At 34.6% G+C, this 21,938-nt stretch overlaps 1 protein-coding gene and 1 long non-coding RNA gene across 2 annotated transcripts in view; one reads left to right on the top strand and one right to left on the bottom strand.

Annotated features, from left to right (window-relative positions):
* LOC129004530 (NCK-interacting protein with SH3 domain) overlaps positions 1-21,938 on the top strand; it is a 93,884-nt gene that overhangs the window by 26,794 nt on the left and 45,152 nt on the right. The window lies entirely within an intron of this gene.
* Positions 16,574-21,203, bottom strand: LOC129004546 (uncharacterized). Its single transcript, XR_008491742.1, has 3 exons — positions 21,003-21,203; positions 19,139-19,235; positions 16,574-16,678 (listed from the first exon to the last, which is right to left on the bottom strand). It is a non-coding gene; the product is annotated as an uncharacterized LOC129004546 (long non-coding RNA).

The raw sequence follows: 21,938 nt of genomic DNA, 5'->3' as shown, positions 1-21,938 counted from the left end.
AAGTTTGTCTAAATTATTTATGTAAATTAAAAAAAGGGATGGTCCCAGCGTACTGCCCTGGACAACTCCATAGTCTATTTCACGTATATCGCTAAAATTGTTGTTAATAGAAACTAACTGGCTTCGTTTATTCAAATAACTACTAAACCATTTTAGGGCCAAACCACGAATTCCGATGCATTCCATTTTATTTAAAAGAATATTTCTATCAATGGAATCAAATGCCTTTGCAAGGTCAATGAACACAGTCAATGCTTTTTCATTTCCGTTAATACACTCCGAAATATATTTATTCATAGCGAAGAGAGCATCACTAGTATTTTTACTCTTCCTAAAACCATACTGGCATTCTGATAACAAATTATTATCTTCCAAATAACAGTGCAATTGTATTTTGACACATTTTTCTAAAATCTTAGACATAACATTCAACAGGGATATTGGGCGATAATTGTTTAACTCTTGCTTTGTGCCAGATTTATACAAAGGAACTATTTTCGCTATCTTAAAACGGTCAGGAAATTGTCCTGAGAGAATGCTTAGATTAACTAGGTGTTTGAGTGGAGGTATCAGTGCCGGAATATTATTTTGTAATAAAATCGCCGAAATTCCATCTATACCAGGAGCAGATCCACCACGCAAATCCCTAATGCACCACTCAAGTTGGCTGTCGGTGACCGGCTCTAGCCGGAACTCATGTCTGACTCTGAACGCTGAATCGTCAATCAGCGGAGGTCCAGCCAGTTGCGGTATGCGTTGAGCAAGATTCCTACCTACATTTGTAAAAAAGTTATTAAACGAGTTTGCTACTTTTTTTATACCGTCCTTATCGGATTTCTCATAAAAAAGACTTAATGGAAATTTTTCACGAATTTTCTTTATACCACTTATTTCATTTACTATATTCCAAAATTATTTTGGCCGTCCAGTTGATTCGAGAATTTTGTGCTTGTAATAGGAAATTTTTGCTGACTTGATTTCTCGGTTTAGCCAATTACGATAATTACGGTAGTTGACTTTTAAGTTTTCGTCGAAAGGGTGCGTTTTTACACGTTTACTTAATTTATCACGTTCACGTATCCCACGAATTAGATTGGTTGTGATCCAAGGCTTTAGTTTCTTATGCCTACTGGTTTTATATTTAGACTTCGTCGCTTGGCATTTAAGATGGTCAAAAGTACTAATAAATGCATCGCAGCAGAGATTAACATCCTGCAGAGCCAGAACATGGTCCCATGGCTGACGCTCAATCAGCTCTTGTAGCAATTTCTGGTCTGTGTAAGTGATTGTTTCGTTGTCATCTGTTTTTGTGTGTAGATTTTTAGAAGAACAGTATTCAAGTTTAGCAACAATAGCATAGTGGTCAGTAACATCTGTTTTAAGTATGCATGAACTTATTGCGGAATAATCAAAGTGATTTACAAATAAATGGTCAATACAGGTCTCAGATCGTTCAGTTACTCTTGTCGGTTTGTTTATGTAATCAGTAAAGCCAACACTGTAAAGTATGTTTAAGTAATAGTCTTTTTCAAAAACATTTTGACAACTATGTAAAATGTCAATATTGATGTCACCAACGTAAAAGTAAGTAGTGTGTTTATTAACATTGCTATAGTAGTTGTTTAGATCAGTTACGAATGAATGATAGTTCATAGATGGACTACGGTATATGGCTACTACATTAAAGTGTCTGTTATCAGTGTAAAAGTCTAATTGTAATCCCGTCGCCTCACCCATTGATATCTGTTGTGATGTTACTCCAAGTTCAGTTTTACAATACACAATTACACCGTCGTTTCTGTTCCAATGTATTTCAGTTGAGTACAAATCATATCCCTCCAAATCTGTCAAATTGTTTCCACATTCCAACCACGCTTCAGTAAGTACAATTAAGTCAAATTTTACTTTCAAGTCTTCAAGAAGAATTAATACATTATCTATATTTTTATTATAACTGCGAATATTGAAATGAATAACTTTTAAAAACCCCTCAGAGGGTTCTAAGGTAAATAAATCCGAAAATTGTCTATAATTATCAAACTCCATACAATCATTGTTCCTGTAGCTGTCAATACCAAGTATGTCATCGTCTCCGTCCATGTTAGCTGTCTGACACGCGCCAAGCCGTTATACATTACTACACACAAGGGATTAAAATAAAGCTAGAAATAAACATTGATAGCAAAATATTAAAAACAAAACAAAAGAAATCTAACAGAAAGTCTACTCTACTCTATTTTATTTTAACATTCTATGGTTTAGATAAAACTTATCGGTCACATCAGTTTTGAAATATTTCGGATACGGAATCAGGTCATTTGAGATATGCACAATCGCGGACGATTGCGATATCTAAATATTCTACAAATATAGAATTCTATGGAAAAAATGGGAAAAATGCACAACATCCAAAAATGTAGGGAACTTAGATTACTGTGTTGATTTTAAATTTTTTTATCTGACTAACAGACCTATTTAGGAATGTTTGAAAATAATTAGAATAAATAAAAAGATTAGAAATACTCCTATACCGTTATGCTGCTAACAACAAAATAGCCTAGATCGTTATAGAGAAAAATAATATACTACTTAATTTTATTAATTCCAAACTAATTGCATTATTATCAATACCGTAACAAAAATTTACTAACTTAATGGTGAGGATAGATACTAATACTTAAGTGATGGTTACAGTTATATTCTAAGTATCTTGTATACAAAAAGTACACGTTGCCACTAACTGTTCCAGCTCCTCGTCTGGGCCCTTTACGTTTTGCATTGCTTGCCGTATGTTGACTCGCCGTGTCCGACCGGCAATATTTCTTTGTCGTCGGGTCCTTGGCATGTTTAAACGAAAATATAATGTTTAAATATAACTTAAATATAAAATATAACTTTTCTCCCGTCGTGACCTAAAGGTAACATTTCTTTGCCGGGTTTCTAATTTATTTTTAAAAACATGCAAACTGTTTACATTTCAAAACCAAACAAAACAGCTGGGATTTAATTTTTTTTAAACTAACGTATTGACATCTGTTTTAGAATATAAAAACATTCAAATCGATCACAATGTTATCCTTATGGAAGGAACTTTGAGGGCAGCCCACGCCCTTAAACAGATGTATTTCGAAAATCTAAAGCCAGTTTGCACATCTACACACCTAGACGAACATTTTGGTATATAATATGGGGGGTTAAATCTTAAAACAAAAAAGCCTTATTGTTCACAAAGTTTCATGTCGCGTATTAAATATATAGATTTCCTACTGTATCATGTTATGTTTTGCAATATAACGTTCCATTACAAAATCAGTGAAAAATCCTTTTATCACAGAAACTATTGCAATTATTTCTTACAGAACGATCTTATATCTATTTTACGGGTTGGTGTCTGCCTTTTCCGCCACTTTAGCCTATATGTTATCATATTATTCTAGACATATCATCATAGGTTCATGAAATTATTGTCATACATGTTTTCAAATCATTGGAAAAATATTCGAAAATTAATAAGACTGAGACAACTAACTGACAAGGAATCCATCCATGTCAAGGAATTCCAGCTTTATCAGTAATCCCACAAACAATTTGCCAAACCTATGATAGAGGGTTATTCATTGGCACAGAAGTACGATATGAACTGACAAACTTACACTGTAACGGATATACCCCCCTTTGAAGTTAGAACGTGTCTTCCCAACAATGCTAAATGCTCAAAATATGTATAATTTCACTCAATGTATAACAGTAACTGAATTAGTGTAAGCCTTGAAAGTAGATTTAATGTCAACATTTGAAAGATTCTAACACTATTACGAGGCTATAACAGTTTCCCATGTTATTCATAATAAGCTTGGAAGTGATTTACATATGTGTTTGTTTCGTAACGATTTAGAAACTTGATAGAGACTTAAAACTTGAACCCCTGGTAACTACGACCTGGGTTTTTACACTCACCTAGGCCCCCAATAATAAAATAAAAAGTCAATTTAAATTAACCTTTTACTTACATTCAATATCAAGGGAGTTAAAAGCGCTTTGCCGATTAACGTTTTTCGCAACTTTGCGCCCCCACCCTTAACTTGTCGACCACCCCTGGAGGTGACGACATGGGTTTTTACACTCATCTAAGCCCCCATTACCAAAATCAAAAGTAAAAATCTCGGACTCTTTTCATGTATACTCAACTGCACCTAGCACCTCGCCTAAACCATTCCCGATCAACTTTTGTAAGCACATCCAAGTGTGATTAAAAACGTTGTGCCTTACTTAACCGGTTTAATTAATCACAAGTGCAACGATTGTTCTTGAGTTTTTATAACGGGGGAAAAGACCACGAATCATTGTTGTATAGTGCTGGGAAACTTATATTTTTTTAATACTCGTCACCAATAGCTTCCAAAAAAGGTTTCCACTCATTGACGGCGCTTCAAGGACAGTGGGTGATCGTGGATGATGCTGCGATCTTGGAAGATCTTTCTGATTTCGCTGTGATTGTAACAGAGGGTTAACTTACAGAAGTAGCTAAACTTGCTTTTCCAATGTGTCCCTTTTGGTTTCTACTTACTTCTTTGTGCTGTAATTGCTGGACCATACCGCAAATCTTGGCCCATTGCCCATCTCCTGGGTAGGCCCTACGTAGGCCTAATTATTCACAACTACATTTCCATTTCGACAACGATATCGGTACTTTTCCCTAGAATACATGGCCTTCCCACGTAGGAAGTAAAACTACAAACGTACAAAACCCTAGATTTGTTTTTTGTCACATTTCCTCCGAATGTTTTCTAGAAATACCGATCATAGTTTAGAGATTACGTAACATTTTAAATAAGAAACCTTTGTTTGGATAAAGGTGGTTTCTTCAAACTGTCATTAATATGTGAACATCAAAAGTTGCTTACAAATAATACTTTTATTGGAAAATAGCTTTGATTTTCGAAAACTTAAAAATCCAAAACCAAGAGAGATTAATAACTTCGGTACTGATACCACATCAAGTGAAAGATTTTTGAGCAAACCATCATGAATTTTGAAAGCTTTAGGTTGTTAACGTTTCATTGGTTTTTGACCTGTGTATTTAGGCCTATATATTTGCCAATGGATTAACACCTATTAACACCATTAACACGGATTAACACCAGTTTGATTACAAGGACAGTTTGAATTGGTCGTAAGTACTATAGTTATTTTCTTAACTGTACACGTTGGTTTTTGGTACTGATACTTTTCCTTAGAACCGGTGGTAGAAGCAAGAATCATTTTTACGTACACACACATCACTAAAGTGTAGTTATCGTTAGTGCTGCAACTTATTTCTTATTAAATTTAATTGATGTCTTACAGTATGATATTTGCGTTTTCTGTCTGGTATCCAAAATATTAGTTAATGCTGTAAAAATGATAAAACATCAGTGAACGATTTTTTTTAGCAAACCATCATGAATTTTTAAAGCTTTGCGTTGTTAACGTATCAATGTTTTGTGGACTGAGTATTTATTTACTTATTTATATATTTGCTAACGGATTTATACAAATTTTACTGATTGATCAGGCCTTAATAAGATTATCATAAAATTTGATGACTCTATCAAAACTTTCAAATAATTATTTTGTTTGTAGTTTGCTTTGGTTAAATCGTAGCAAATCCCCAAATTCAATTATGTATTTGTGTGTGTATGTATATTGCATTAATTTCCTTATTTCTAAGTGTCTCGTGGAAAAGACAAGAGCAACTTTGTTAGTGAAAATTTCAACCCGAATAAAGTGTGCAGTAGTGAGGTTGAGGTAGTTTTTTAACTACGTTTAACCAGTGTTGGGCTATGCCTCATATGAAATATGGACTAACACGATTGGGTGACATTTAATTTCGAAACATTCATTTTGGCTCGAAACTGTCAGATATTGTATTTGCGAAGGTTTATATGTCTTCCCATACAGTAATAGTTTTGCCAGCATATCTGAAAAAATGCACTCGGCCTGGCGCACACGGTCGATTTTTGATCGGCCGATAAAAAAATCGGCCAAAAATAAATCGCCATTGATTTATGTCTAGGCACACACGTGGCGATTTTTTAGTCCAGAAATGGATTTTTTGAGTGCGTTGTTTAAGCTATCCTAAAATGGACTTTGTAGAATTAACCTGTGTTTGTACTCTTCTAATTAGAAAAAAAGACAACTTAAATATTGGGTGCATCCGATAGTAAGTCAGAGACTTTTAAATCGACAGTTTTATAAACTATACACTTCACGTGATGACAGTAAAATAGTATATTTCGTACCAAGGGCCGAAAATAAGGTTTTGCCGGCACGAGATAGTTTTTAAGTTCGAGACGAAGTCGAGAACTTAAATCGATCGAGAGCTGCAAAACCATTTCGGTCCGTGGTACGAACGCTATTTTTCACCACACTATACCATATTACCACTATTAATTCACCACTATAATAATGCACACTGATAGTCAACACAACTACAACTTTAAGGTTATGTGAAGAAATAATTTGAGGAATCAGCAAAAATAAAAATAAATAGTTGCTAGGCAACGGTGACAATAACACAATTATATTGCAATGCCATGGATTTTGATTGTGTATTTAAAATGCATTCATGTTTTAAGTAAGTAAGCGGACAGCTGATTTTGCGGCCCGGCCTGCAAAAACCTGCTCGGTCCCCAATTTACGATGACAGCTGGCATCGCCAGCAAAACGTAACTTTCAGCCACCAATTAACGTATGTAATACAGCCAAAAACATCATAGTGTGGTGAAAACTTCTTTACTATAAAATGTCGGTACTTTCCTGTTAAAGGGAACATTCATTATTATCGATGATTTTTTTTCTCGATGTATCGATATTAACAAATTGAAACATATCAGCTGACAACTACGAAAAATGTTGTTCAGTATCAACGTGGTATCAACAAACATTAATGAAATGAAACTGTTATAAAAAAATAAACCTAACATAACTAACCAAACTTGCTGTAACATTTAAAAACTCCGTGTTTATAACTTGCCTTTTATATTCAAACCCAAACGATTTTTTTTAAATGGTACAGCAAGTTTGGTTGGTTATGTTAGGTTAGCTTAGAACAGTTTCATTTCTTAATCCATATAATAGACTATTTTAGCCTAAACAAGATCAGTTAGTTGTTGTCAATTTGTAATGGATCGGAAAACAAAAACATCGATACATCGAGAAAAAAAATCATCGATAATAATGAATGTTCCCTTTAACAGGAAAGTACCAAAATGGTAATTTAATGTTTCAGTTTGTATTATAACAGCTGTGGCTTTTTTAGCAAAGAAAACAACACAACTCACACTGAAGTTCACTGACTCCTGTGGAGAACAACAAGCGACTGGCCGATTTGGCGCGGACTGATAACAAGAACCTGTACGTTACAGATTTTCGGGCGACAATCGCATTGCCTACGAATCTGTGGCAAAACCCAGATTTTAAAATTGGCGTATTTCTCGATCGCCTGTGTGCGCGCTTCCATTCAAATACGAGTACATATTGCACAGATCGGCCGATGAAATAGTCGCCTCAAAATAATCGCTAGTGTGCGCCTAGCCTTATGCAAACAAACTCCTGTTCTGAATATAAGAAGGTTCAAACCTACTACAAGATTCCCGTACGTAGGACGGGCACACAGCTAGTTGAAAATAATATCAACAAAAGCAAACAAAGACGAACAACAAACTGTTTTTTTACACAAAAGATATGTTCTACTGTACTGAGATATCTACCCTGTCACATAGATAATTTCAATTTGATTCCGAGTTTGTTTAAATATTACAATTATTTGTTTTACTTTTGAGCGTTTTAGGAGCTTATGTCGAAGCCATATGTCATTTCATATTAGTTCCACTACATTACGTCATAATTTACGACCTGCTTATGAAGTACACACATCCTTTAATTTTATGAGAATGTTGTATTGAGACTTTTGACAAGGTAAAAGGCCCTGAACTTAGGCTCTTTATGACAACAGTTTACCTTTCTAGCTAATTGTCCGTAGACGCTAGCTCAGTAGGCCTGGGACCCGTGTTGTCTTACCAGATGGAGTAGAGAACCTGATAGCGTATCAGTCACGCACATTCTCAACAGCTGAGCGAAGCTATTCACAAATTATAGAAAAGGAAGCTTACTCATTGTTGTGGCTTGCCCCTGAACTGGTAAGACAAATATAGTACGAAGGTAAAGGTAACTAAACCACTATTATTTTATAAAAGGAAGCTCTTGCTTTAGCATTTGCAGTTTAAAAAAATTCAATACCGTAACGTTTTTGTAGGGGAAAGCTTATTTTGGCTCTGATTGCAAACTACTTCGTAGTATTTTTGACTAAAAAGGCAATACCTATTTTTGACAGGGCCCGAGTGCAAAGATATGCGTTGTTCTAAAGGTTATGAATTTAAAATCTATGTTTTTGCCCCTGAGCTGTGATGATAATTAAAAATAAATATTTACTTTTGTCTACAGCTCAAACTGTTGTAACTTGGGTTACGGCCGTTTCGGCATTATAACTCGGATTGAAACGATGTAAATTCAAGTTATGGCCGTAACTTAAGTTACAACAGTTTGAGCTGTAGACAAAGGTAAATACCTATTATTATTAAGAATTTAACATTGAAATAATTTCTTGTACCTTATTGAACATAACAGACCAGGCCGTATCAAAGATAAGGCGGGTTCCAACAGAAAAATTTAAAAAATTTTTCTCTATTTTGGCTTGTAAATCTGAAGTAGCTTTTGAGAAATCTTTCGGACCTTGTATTTGTGCAGCCATGAAAAAATGATCTGTTAGAGCACGTTTTATAATAGCAGATTTAATGAAGTTATTATTTTTACAGTCGGTGAAAAAATGATCCAGATAGCCTTCTGTTTCTTCTGTAACTCTGGTTGGCACATCGATACAACTAATAAACCCGGAACCATATAAAACATTCACGTAGTGGTGTGAGATATTGTTAGCTTTTTTTTGGCAAAATGCAGCAATTAATGTCGCCGACCAGACGTTCGACCAGCCAGTGTTTCCTATACCCTATTAACCTAAGTAGGCTTCAAGGTCGTCGATAAATGGAAATACTGTAGATCACTAGACGGACTCCTGTACACCGATAACAGGGAAAGCCGCGCACTGCCAAATGTTACCTCTACTTTAACCATATACAAAAATAATTAAATATAGACTGTCAGCCTTGCTGTGATTACCATGGTTACCATAGGTTCTGGCGCACACCGCTTGGAGCGCCGCGTAGTTACGTAGCGCGTACATACATGGTGCTCCCAGGCTCCCAGTGTTGTGTCTATGGTAACCGCAGCACAGCTGACGGTCTTTATTTAGTCCTTTTTGTCTATGCTTTAACACATGTTGCTCAAAACATTTACCAACCTTAATACCAAACAAAACATAATACCAACCTCCTCCATGCACGCAGAAAAATACTTTTTCACAAACAATCACACCATCATTACGATTTCTACTTTCTTTGTTCATAAACACGTTATAACCATCCATACTCACATTCCCACTTGATTCATCCACCCAAGACTCAGTTAAAGCAATTATATCAAATTGATATACATAACTATCTAAAATAATAATCAGCTCGTCTATATTTTTAGTGTAACTTCAAATAATTGGACTAAGAACCGTTTAACTATTTTAAAAATCTTCATTAAACTCGACTGAAAAAATTAAATGTTGATATGTTTTCAAATTATTTGTAAATAGCCTGGCAAATAGTCGAAAAATAATAAAAACTGTGGGTAACAAAAGGTCATATATTTAATGGACATAATTCAAATTATTGATTGATTAATTCAAAATATGTTATGTTGACCATATAATACTTAGGCGAAAGACGCGCCGACCTTATGTCACACAAGTTTTGTCGTACCTGTCACGTAATACACCGATTTCTATATAACTAATAATAATAAAGACATACAATAATAACAATATAGATGTATAACCTTTAATCGTGTATTCAGAATGGTATATGGCTACGGAAAAAGAGCCGTTACCGTTCACAATTTTAACTTTTGCTAAGATTTTCTAGTTTTATAAATTTACAGTTTATTTCAATGTTTTTTTTTTTATTAAAAGTACTAGGTGACCCGTCAAAATTGACGTTAATGTTTCAATTAAAATAGTTTAACTATCAATCAATGATAAATAGCTTTTTTTGTTGGTCATGCTTCTGCAGCGTGCTTTAGATACATTCGATCATAATAGTCTACCACTAAAATAAAAGCTGGTATTTAACTAAACGTTTTTGATAAAAAATAGTATAACGTGATTAGAATTGAACAAATATGTCTAAAATTAAACTCAATATTCGAGAACTAAATAATTTTATGTTTTGTAATTCAGTACCGGTAATTCAACATCTTGAACTGTTTAGGATAAATTTGTCACTTAAAAATTGCCGTTTTATCATAATCAATAAGTTAGACAAAACAAACAAAGCATATTAGCGTCTAAAAGATTTTAGGAGTTGGTATCACTGGGTAGTGTTAAGCCTGCAAGTAGTGATATGGTGAAAAACAATAAAATTGGAGTGAGGTAGTGATATACTGCAATCTGAGTGCTAGGTAGTGTTATCCCGGCTTCCAAGTGTTTGAAATGCAGGCATAACGCTACCAAACTTTGCTACCTCGCGGGGAGTAATATCCTGCAATCCAATGCGGTAGGTAGTGTTATCCTGCAGTCTATAAAGATATATATATATATATATATATAAATATATAAATATATATATATATATATATGAATTTGAACGGATGGTGTTTTTGGCCTCTAGGGACCTCAAAACGAAAAAAAAAAATCGGTCCCACGTCCAGGTCTTACCATGAGTACTACGGTAATAGCTTATTCCCTATATGGGAAATTCGCTAAAAGGGTACTTAGTTTTTAATAATGCATGTAATGCATATATTTATATATATATATATGTGTCCGTCAGCACGATAACTCGAACAAAAATTATCCGATTTTGATGAAATTTTACTGCAAACGTCACTTAACAAATACCATGGTGTAACGAGATAATACGTCATCTGAAAACAAATGGTGACCTGTTTAGAGTAATGTTCTTCATATCAACTTTCAATTTTATCCTTGCGTTATAATTTATTTACAATCAGTGTTTTGAAAATACTTTTAGAAAAATTCATTTAGTTGCCAATTTTACATATTAGTTAGTACAGCTTTCTGAAACATACTAGTACTTCATCTATGCTAGTAGTCTCATCTAAATGTACCAGTACAATCGGTAGATATCTAACTCATGTCACAGACTCGCGGGTAAAAATCTAAATGAGAGTGCATTATTAGTCAGTCAGTCTTAACAATGTAATATATTTTGATGATTTTGGTCAATAAACAATAACCTGATAATCTATATAAAGTGAACCGATAATATTAGGATGAAATTATTATTTTGTATACAGGATTCATGTAAACCAGAGGTTTACTAGTTCGATTCTAATAACTGAGCGGAGCGAAGCCAAGCTCTTTGGGATCGGCTTCAATGTAAAACTTTGTAACACTATCACACTCAATAACGGCTAAACATATTTTTACCAAACTTACCAAGCTTTTCCGACAAACGTTTGGAAAGTTTTGAACGAAACAATCTCAATTTCTAATAATGCCTATATAATGTAAAAGTAACTCAACGTTTTTAAATTGTAACATTGACCTTGTGGGTAGCCATGATGGTTACAAAATGACGTAAAAGTAAATAAAACTATTAATCATACCATACCTTTACAATCGAGCCAATATACTAAATAAACATAGTAGAGAGGAAAGACATTGGTCTGATGATCACAGATCAAATAATACTGACAAATCTATATAAATAAAATTATAGTTTTCTCTGAATTGTATATTTTTTTGGTTACTTTAACGTGTTATACATTAATGTAGCCGAAACAAGTCTTATCTCAATTTCTGTCTGTCTGTCACGGCCCAGAAGGCATTTTACGCGGCCATCTCCGGAAAAACGAGAGTACATAAAATCAAGATTCAAATCATTTTAATGTATTCACAGGATTGGCGTGAGTGTCTTTAACCACTAAAATATGGCCTCACTACTTTAAATCATGTTTATGTATTCACGGGGTTGGCGTGAGTGTCTTTAGCCATTAAAATATGGCCTCACTACTTTAAATCATTGTTATGTATTCACGGGGTTGGCGTGAGTGTCTTTAGCCAATACAATATGGCCTCACTACTTTAAATCATTTTTATGTATTCACGGGGTTGGCGTGAGTGTCTTTAGCCATTAAAATATGGCCTCACTACTTTGTAAATATAGCTGTCACTGATATGTTTACATTATGTTGTTTACGTTCCTGATTTTTGATAACCAGGAAAAACTTTGAAACAGTGTTGTTTAGGGCTGGGAAACTTACATTTTTTAAAATCATTGTCGTCACTAGCTTACGCAAATTAGGTTTCCACTCATTGACGGCGCTTACTGATTTTATATGTACTTTGCTATGGTTAAACCGTAGAAAATTCCCTAACTAATTAAATTCTGCATTTTCGTGTGTATGTCTGTTTGTGACGCATTAATGTCTTTATTACTCAGTGTTTCACGAAAAAGTCAAGAGCACTTTTGTTAATGAAAATGTCAAATTGGATAAAGTGTTCAATGGTGAGGACTACACTATCGCCGTGCGTTAACGGGTACTTAGCTAGTTTTAAATAAACATGATTTACACGTAAAACAAGGTATATGTTTTATAGGTTAACTAGAGTTCCAGATTAATAGTTTAGTTTACCTTAAACATGATTGTTTTATTTTTGTTAGACATATTTTTAATGAGATTCAGTAAGAAAACTAACCTTGCATAAATATGCTCCAGACTCAAGAGCACAAAGTAAAGACCATGACATTTTTTTTTGCAAGTCCTTAAAATCAGCATTAGAAAATACATTATACAGCAGAAAATCACATCTTAGAGTCTTCGGAGTGTTTATTTGCAGTTTTATGTATACAAAAATACTTATTTCTAACAGTAGATCTATTATCAGTGAGTGGAATTCATTAGTTTTGAATGAACGTAACCTTTTTTGGCCTAACACAAAACTTTATGATGCGTCTAATTGGTAGAGGAAATCCGATGTTAAATATAGGCCAATAAACTATATAATATGTGATTAACCGTTATAACATCTAGTCTCAGGCCTATAATATGGTGTAGCTTTAAAAATGATAATACTGTAATGATGCCATTTTTAAATGCAGAATTTTTATGTTGGTAATTTTTACTGTGTCAATAATGCGAGTTTATTTAGGCCTACAATGGTTTTCAATTACTTGAGATGAACGAAATACGAATGACTCGTTTTTGTGCAGTCACACAAAATGTGTGAAAATGTGCAAATAGCACCGATACTTTTTAAATAAACCTGAACTACTATTTATTTTTTATTAAGTCACGTTTGAAGATAGAAGCTACGTTTCATATTAGTTATGTATGGACAACATGTACAATATTTACATGCTAATAAATAGAAAGTCTGGTCTTAATACACACATTCCAATCAAAAATAATTTTATGTGAAATGAAGAGGCTTGAAAACCAAACAGATATTTTGAAATAGTCGTCCGAAACTATATTACGATTGGCAACGTTAGACGTATATGTAATCTTATTAATACTGCCATGATTATTTAATTCATTTTTTAATCCATAATATCCGGAAAATTAAAAAAATACTAAGCTATGAAAACAGAAAAAGTATAGTTCAACTGATTTGAAAGATTGGCGACGAACATGGACAACGCAAAACAAAAGCCTGAGGGATGCATTTTCTTTATCCTTAAGGCGGTTCCAGACATGCACCAGTCACCAATCACGAAATATTAACGTTCAGCGATTTAGTTGTCTTGCTATTCACTGATTAAAAAGTAGACTAATACTACACACATGTGTTGTTTTCCGAGCAAGTGTTAGTTTTTCCGTCCGTAGGGAACAGAAAATATTCGTTTACTTTTATCATAGACTAAGCAACACAAGCTTTTATGTATGCAAAAATACCGACTATGTGCAACACTACGTCACAGTGGTGGATAGTTGTACGAAAATGTAACCGTAAAATCTGAAAACAGACAGCTTTATTACCTAAAACCAGGGCCGGATTTAGCATTTTGGCGCCCCTAGGCCCAAATATTTCTTCCGCCCCCTGTTCTGGTCACAGTTTCTTTCCTACAAACCTTTATTAAAAACTAAAAACTATATCGTGCCTAAAGGCCTATGTTAATTGTTTGAACACCACTCCTCGTCGGAATTTTATCATTGCAAGTTTTTTTAAGAATTGTCTTGGTTAGCCTTAACAAAATGCCGTCTTAAACACTTTAGGCAATTTTATGCTTTTAGCAAATGCTCACGCTTGTGGGACTGAAACAAAACAATCCAACCCACAGAGCATTTCTGCAAAAAAAGCATGTCCATTGATTCCAATTTCGGGCCCCAAAACATGAACTCCATAACAAGTACGTGATACCATAGATTAAACATAGGCCTTTAGTAGATTTGTCATCCTTAGGGATTAGCTGAAAACAATACTTTTTATTTAAGTTATATGTTATTTAAACCTAGTTTGTCCAAAATAAAACAATCTAATCATAAACAATAGGTCGTCCCCTGGTTATATTACAAGAAACTAAAACTCTCACAACGACAACATAGAATAATAGACAATAATAGAAACAAAATTACGTCAAAACTAACTTCCAGTGTGACCAACATATATGAACTAGACATGAAAAACTATATTTAGGATTAACAATATGATAACAAGTCGACTTGAGTTTATGGTTAATCTATGGTGGTGCTGCATTCAGATTATATTTGCAAAGCAATAGTCCGGCCAACCATAATTATCCTCTGGCCTGAGCTGAGGAGAAAATGACATCAAATGGTGCTTTGGAGGGGATTTAATTTTTCTAAAACCTCTTGCAAACTCAGATATTTTTTTCGTTATTGAATTTTAAAGATAAACTTATCATATTTTAAATATTCAAAACGTATTATATATTTTAACTTGACCCTGCAGGTTGCTGTAAACTGATCAAAAGATTAGTTAATACATTTTCTTTTTGTGAGGTAAGGGTGGTAACGGTGTCTAACACGCATACGCCCCTAATCACTCCGATCAGTGACGCCGAGCCAGCATAGTGGCAGTGCAAAGAGTACAGTGGCAATACGATGCGTACCGCTCGGGCGCTCGACAACATCCCTACAGCCTACTCCCGTATAACCAATGTTCGTTATCAATGTTGTAACGAAATTGATGCGTAATGTTGAAAAACTGTTTATATTTTCTAACGGTTATTTCTTCTAATGAATTTAAAAATTATAATGCTTTATTGGCAAGAGTTTTTTTTTATATCAACTTTATATATATGTTAACCCAGGTAACAAAAAAAGCTTGAGAAAGGTTTGTCACAAACCTTTTTTGTCAAACCTTTAAACTTGCTACAAGTGTATAACGGCAAGCTTGTACACTTGGGGCAAGCTTGTAGCAAACCTCCTAGTTCCCATCAGACAAGCTTGCCACAGGCCTTCTGATTAAACTTGTCACAGGCCTTCTATACAAATTTGTCAAAGGCCTTCTGATTAAACTTGCCACATGCCTTCTGGTTAAACTAGCCACACACCTTATGTTTAAACTTGACACAAACCTTCTGTTCAAACTTGTCACAGGCCTTCTGTTTAAACTTATCACAGGCCTTTTATTAGAACTTAGAAACTGTAACAGATATATTTTGTTCCATAAAACAAATTAATAAATCATTGAAAATATAGCTCAGATAAAAATGAAGCACATTATGTTTATGTTTCATAGTAATGTATGTAAAATAAATTAAATTTTGTTTGGCCAACAAAACTTTTTACTTTGCCAGATAGAGAATGATAGGTTTTAAAAATAGACTTGGGACTGTAGGCTAATTAGAGATAAATGTGTTGGATCCTGTTTGAAAATAAAAGTAACTAATTACTAACTAAAAGCCAAAATAAAGCACTGAGCAATAAATAAATATGTTTTATGACAACTGTTCATTTCATGGTAGAATACAATCATTTTAAGAAATGTAGGCTATGGGTTTCAAAAAGGTATTTTACTTAAAAATTATTTTTGTCAAATGCCTACAAACTAACCGTAAGATAGCTTTGTAAGGTAAAGTAGGGCAATATCAGACTTGTTATCAGAAGTCTAATGTGCCCTAAATACAGCTTTCAGAACTAAATCAGTAGTTTAATTTTTACTCAAAGCAAATTTAATATAAATGCCTCTAATAGAAAAACTTGAATGTTATTAGAGGAAATGCTAAACAGAGCTAACTCCTCGGTTGAATTTAAATTGACTCCATATAATAGACCTAACACAGTACTGTATTAGTTACATAGCTTTACTAAGCTGTAATGACAAAAAATGAAACAAATTTATTCCTATACCTACAGTTGATTTCAAACTAATTGAGAAATTATCTTAATCAGAGGAGTTTTGACAATGGAAATCAAACAAAGTAAAAGTGCACTTAACATTTTATATTCTGAAAATATTTACACAGGTTTAAATTAAAATTCGTACAGTATTCAGTCATCAGAACACTCTTCAGCAGCGGGTGTTGCTTGCTGTCTGTTAGACCTGAAAAACAGAAATTAAAAATATGTTGTTGTCTCAATAAAATTGATGTTTTGTAGTTTTTTTTTAAGTTGCCATACATGTATTCCCTCAATAAATTATGTGACTTTGCCAAATTTATGGATTATAATTTCCTTTAGATCTGAAAATATTTATTATTCCTATGATGAGATAAATGTTTCAAATATTGCTTTGTGTGTGAGCCAATTATTTGCAAAACAACTATGGGCATGGTGTTCCAAATTTAATATATCTTTACTTAGGTTTCCAAATAAATTTAATTTTGGTCGGACTGAAATGAGAAAATAGAGGCTTTTTACAGTTTATAAAGTCTATATCACTATACCTTTTTCCATGACACTTGAAAAATTTCATACCGGTACTGTAGGTTTAAACCTTTATTAGATGTTATAGCTTTCAGGGATTAGCTTCAAAACATTTTAAAAGTACCTATGTTTGACTTTTTAAAGGAGTTCAAGTAAAAATTCAATAAATTTTAAACGTTTTAGAAATATATTTGAACATTGTAAAAAGTACAAACGCTAAAACGAAACAATAAATTGGACAACTGACTCACAACAGAAAACAATAAATAATTAACCAATCAGCTGATGATATTAAAATATAGAAAAAAATAGAATATCATTAATTTATACTAGATCTAGTATCATTAACTAATAAAACAGATGACTGGGAAATTTGAGACAGGAATGGGTGATGTTAATATTAGAGACGGTTTAAGACTAATGAATACTACCATTTTAGGCCCGGTTCACACAAGCGACTTATCTAGCTGACTAGGCTGTGACTAGGTAAGCCCGACTGGGTAGAGGACTACAGGATTAAATGGAACCGTTCACACAAGCGTAGGGCGACGACTAGCGAGCCGCGTTCGAGCTTGGTGTCCCAAACTATTGTCGGGCCCCGCTTCCAAGTCACTCATGGCAGCAACCCAGTCGCCCGCTCTAGCGGCTTAGCAGTATGGCCCCTATGGGAGCTTTCACACGAGCGATCGGTCGTCACGCTGCAGCTCGCATTCTTCCCTTTGTTCTCATTGTCGCCAGTGATGGATCCGAGTAACATTGATATCGATATTTGTATTGAATCAATGAAGCAACAACCGTTTCTTTGGAACAATTATCTTTATAGGCCTATTATTAGTATTACAAGTCCAAATATAGGAATAAACTAAATATAAATTTGTAACCGATTAATAGGTTTATAATATAATTTTATATTGACCCTATACACTCTAAACAATGATGTTTTTTCAACCAAACTTTATAATAGTTTAAATGATAGTTTGTTGGGTGATTCCAATGCAAATTTAGTTTAGAAATGATTCGATAATTGTTTAAAACATCGTTATTGTCCAAAACATCAATGTAAAAAAAAAATTCACTTACCATTGACGCAAAAACATCAAATATTTCCAGAAATATGTCAACGTATCGAAAATATTGATGTATTGAAAACATCGATGTATTAAAAACATCGTTTATCGATGCACATTCATTTACGTCACACCTACGACCTAGTCCGTTGACATGTCGCTCGTGTGAACCGGTGTATCCTTTGGTCCGCTACCCATTCGGGCTTACCTAGTTACAGCCTAGTTAGCTAGATAAGTTGCTCGTGTGAACCGGGCCTAAGAAGCGAAATGCTCAGTCATGGAGAATAGTCAGCTTGGAATTTTGCCACCGAAATGAGCTTTGCGCGGCCGCACTACTCTATCTTACTCGGTAAACTGACTTTGCCGCGCGTTCAAGATAGTCTACGATGCCGATTTCGCAAGAAATGAGACATTAAAGGTAAAAAACAATTGTTGCATACAATACCACTCTACATATAGGCTACATGTGGTTTTTTTCACACTCAGTGGGGTCTTAACTCAATATATAACTGAAATTCAAATCTAATTGACTAGACTAGTGCTGAAATAAACTTTCCATGCACAAACCTGAGGCCCATGTGGACAGGCAAATGTGAGGTAAAAAGGTTAAATAAACCCTGAATTTAGCTGGTTCTATTAATGTTTTATAGGTATGGCTAATGTTTTTAATAGAGTTAGAATAATCTAAATGGCATTTTTACTAAGTACAATATCCAAACTAACAGAAGAACTTTGTACAGTTTCCAATGGCAACCTAAATACAGGGTGTCAATAGAACTCTTGGGGTTTTCAAATACATATCTGAACAGATTGGAAATATGAAGTTAATTCCTTAATAACAGTTCAACTCATTGTACCAACCAATTGTAAATTTTTGGTCAGCATTAGTTGGCAACACTGTGGCACATAAAATTTGAAAAAATCTAGAGCTGCAATGCCTTACGGAAAATGTTGCTATGGTGACGGGTGCTAGTAAATGAGGAGTTTTTTTATAAACGCCCTTTACTCATAATAATTTCTTATCACAAAGAAATAAGTACGGTACCGTAAATTGAAATAGGAAAAAATACCTCTTCATCAATCTGGGTGTGGCTTGCTGCAGCCACTTCTTGATTGAGTTCTTCATATTCTCAGCCGATGTTTCTCAATGTTTTCTCCTGACAGCATCTATAAATCAGAAAAAGGTGCACTAAACATACAAAATGAGTAAAGTACCAGAGCAAAAATACACCTGAAGCAGCAAACCTGCAGACTATCAATTCGTCTTAAACTGGATTTATGCTTAAAGATTTCCATAAAGCATATTTTGAATAAAGTTAGATCTAACTAGTAACATAGACAAAAAGAATTAAATATAGACTGTCAGCCGTGCAGTGGTTACCATAGGTTCTGGCACACAATGATGGGAGCGCCATGTAGTTACGTAGTGCGTAGGCCGTAACTGCATAGCGCTCCCAGCGGTGTGCGCCAGAACCTATGGTAACTGCAGCACAGCTGACGGTCTTTTTATATTTAATTCTTTTTGTCTATGCTAGTACTTAGGTTTTCTACCATGGGGAATGCAAAAATATGTTTTTTTGAGCAAATGTTAATATTAAGGTGAAATAGACTAAATAAAGTTGCTAAATTTGATCAACATAATATATCTACAAACAAGCAAACTATATACAAAAGCTCGCTCCGGCACATAGCCTATTTTTATAATATATGTAGCCCTACCTAATGTCAAGATTTTCCACAAATGGAGAAAGGCGATAATGATGTTCCGTTACTGTAGGGGGTATTCAGGATTTTTATGTGACCGCGGGAGACAATAATCTTTAGGCCTACATAACTTGATCTAAAGCAAAGTGACGTTTAACCGTTTCGATGCTAGAACATTTTTTGGAATGTTCCGAAAAAAATTATAGGCTAAGTAAGAATTACAGGAGAACCTTGATAAAAAGGCTCTCAAGGGGATTATAAAATAAGACTTGTTATCAAGGTTGTCTTATTATCGAGGTTTGCAATAACATGTGATTAGGGGTAAAATAAATTCTAGGGGATTTAAAAATGAGACTTGTTATCAAGGGTGACTTGTTATCGTGGGTCTTGTTACTTGTTATCAAGGTTCCACTGTATTTACTTATTTCGTCCGAAAAGTGCTAAGCTTGCCACGAGGGCAAAGTCTATTGTGCGAGAAAAGAATACGCACATCATCATTTTGATAATAAGTAACTTAGGCCTAAGTTAACTTTTATCCTTACTCATCCAAAAACTTATTGCAGACGGCTCTATGTGAAACTGTAAGTACCCAGGGAGGGTAGGCCTATGTTTAGCCTAGTCCTTTTGATTGACTTAGTAGAGTCTATCAAGGCTAGCAGCCTACAGTCGAGGTGCTAATTAACACATGAGTTAGGTTAGCTAAGTAGCTTAAGTTATTATGGGACGCTAACATAACAAATGAACATGAACATTCCCAATAGCAAATTACTAGGTGTTTTGACACTTTGTGACAGAATAAAATGTGCTGCAGTTAAAAAAAAAAATAAAGTAGGCCTAAAATTTATATCAGCCCTCAGGTTTATTGGGCTACCAATAATGAATCATTATTAAAACATTTCCTGGAAAAGTTTTTAACAAACACTAAATTGACTGCCAATTTTTCAAGTGATCAAGTGAAAACAGATTTTAAAAAAGTTAAGAAGGTATAAGATGTGATAAATGTACATCTGATGTACATAAATCATAAATCAAATAGCCTAGGGCAGGCCTTTTAGCTAGGTACCGGTAAGACTTTTGTGAGTTATGTCTAGACTAGGCCCAGGCTCTAAATCAAACGGTTGATGCTTAAATCATTATATTAATAACTTATAAACTTAAGTTAAGTTGGCTGCTTTAACTTATTTAAAATTACTGATTAACTTACTGCTAAATCTAGGTTATTCTACTCACCTGAAAATCGCAGTAGGTTTCAAAGTTATCACCGAGGAAAACTACTAATTAACCAAAAGCACTTATAAATTTACATAGGGCTGTATACAAACTTTATAAACTTAAAAATTTAAACTTAACGCGAAATATAAACTCAAAACTTAAGGAAAAATAAACACTAAAACACTTAACCGAAAACAAGAAAGAACAAGCGCAGACGCCAGACGGCCAAACAAACACAAATAAAATGGCGGTTGTTTTGTTGTTGTGTAGTAGACTGACTAGCGCCGCTAGCGCTGCGGTGGTTGAAAATTACAACTACGTTGCTTGTCGTGATACACCTTCCACGAATTGGCCCCAAGCTGTTCCCCGTAAGCCTTCTTCACAAGCGTGCCACAAGTCTGGCACAAGTTGATATAAAAAGGCCTTTCCAGACAAGCCTTTGACAAGGCTTGCCGTAAGCTTACGTGTTACCTGGGAAGCTATGGCTATTTTTATGGATATTAAAAAAATATTTTTCCTCTCGGCCGTGCGCCCTCTGGGAGCTTGCGCCCATAGGCCCGGGCCTACCGGGCCTATTGGGAAATCCGGCCCTGCCTAAAACATATGGGATATTGCAGTGAATCTATCCACTAGTGTGACGTCATGAACCTTCAGCATGGCGTGTTTTTCTAGTGGGGCCTTGGTCGAAATCCCAAACAATGGACTTTGACAGGTAGAATGTACAGTCAGGTCCCAAAACAAGAGACTTAAGACAAATGTCCATATTCGTCGTTGCACGACACGACGAGACTGGACACATTCAAATGTGTCCAAGCTTAACGTTGCACGCAAACGACGAGCCTGGACACATTTATTATTTGTCCAGGGGTGGCGTTGCACGACACGACGAATATGGACACATTCAAATGTGTCCAAGTTTAACGTTGCATGCAAACGACGAACCTGGACAGGTTT

This window comes from Macrosteles quadrilineatus, unplaced genomic scaffold (genome assembly GCF_028750875.1).
Source record: "Macrosteles quadrilineatus isolate MER2022 unplaced genomic scaffold, UCM_ALF_1.0 Scaffold_1__1_contigs__length_201487025, whole genome shotgun sequence".
Lineage (NCBI taxonomy): Eukaryota > Metazoa > Arthropoda > Insecta > Hemiptera > Cicadellidae > Macrosteles > Macrosteles quadrilineatus.
Note: the sequence above shows the minus strand (reverse complement) of the source record. Positions and strands in the feature narration are given on the sequence as shown.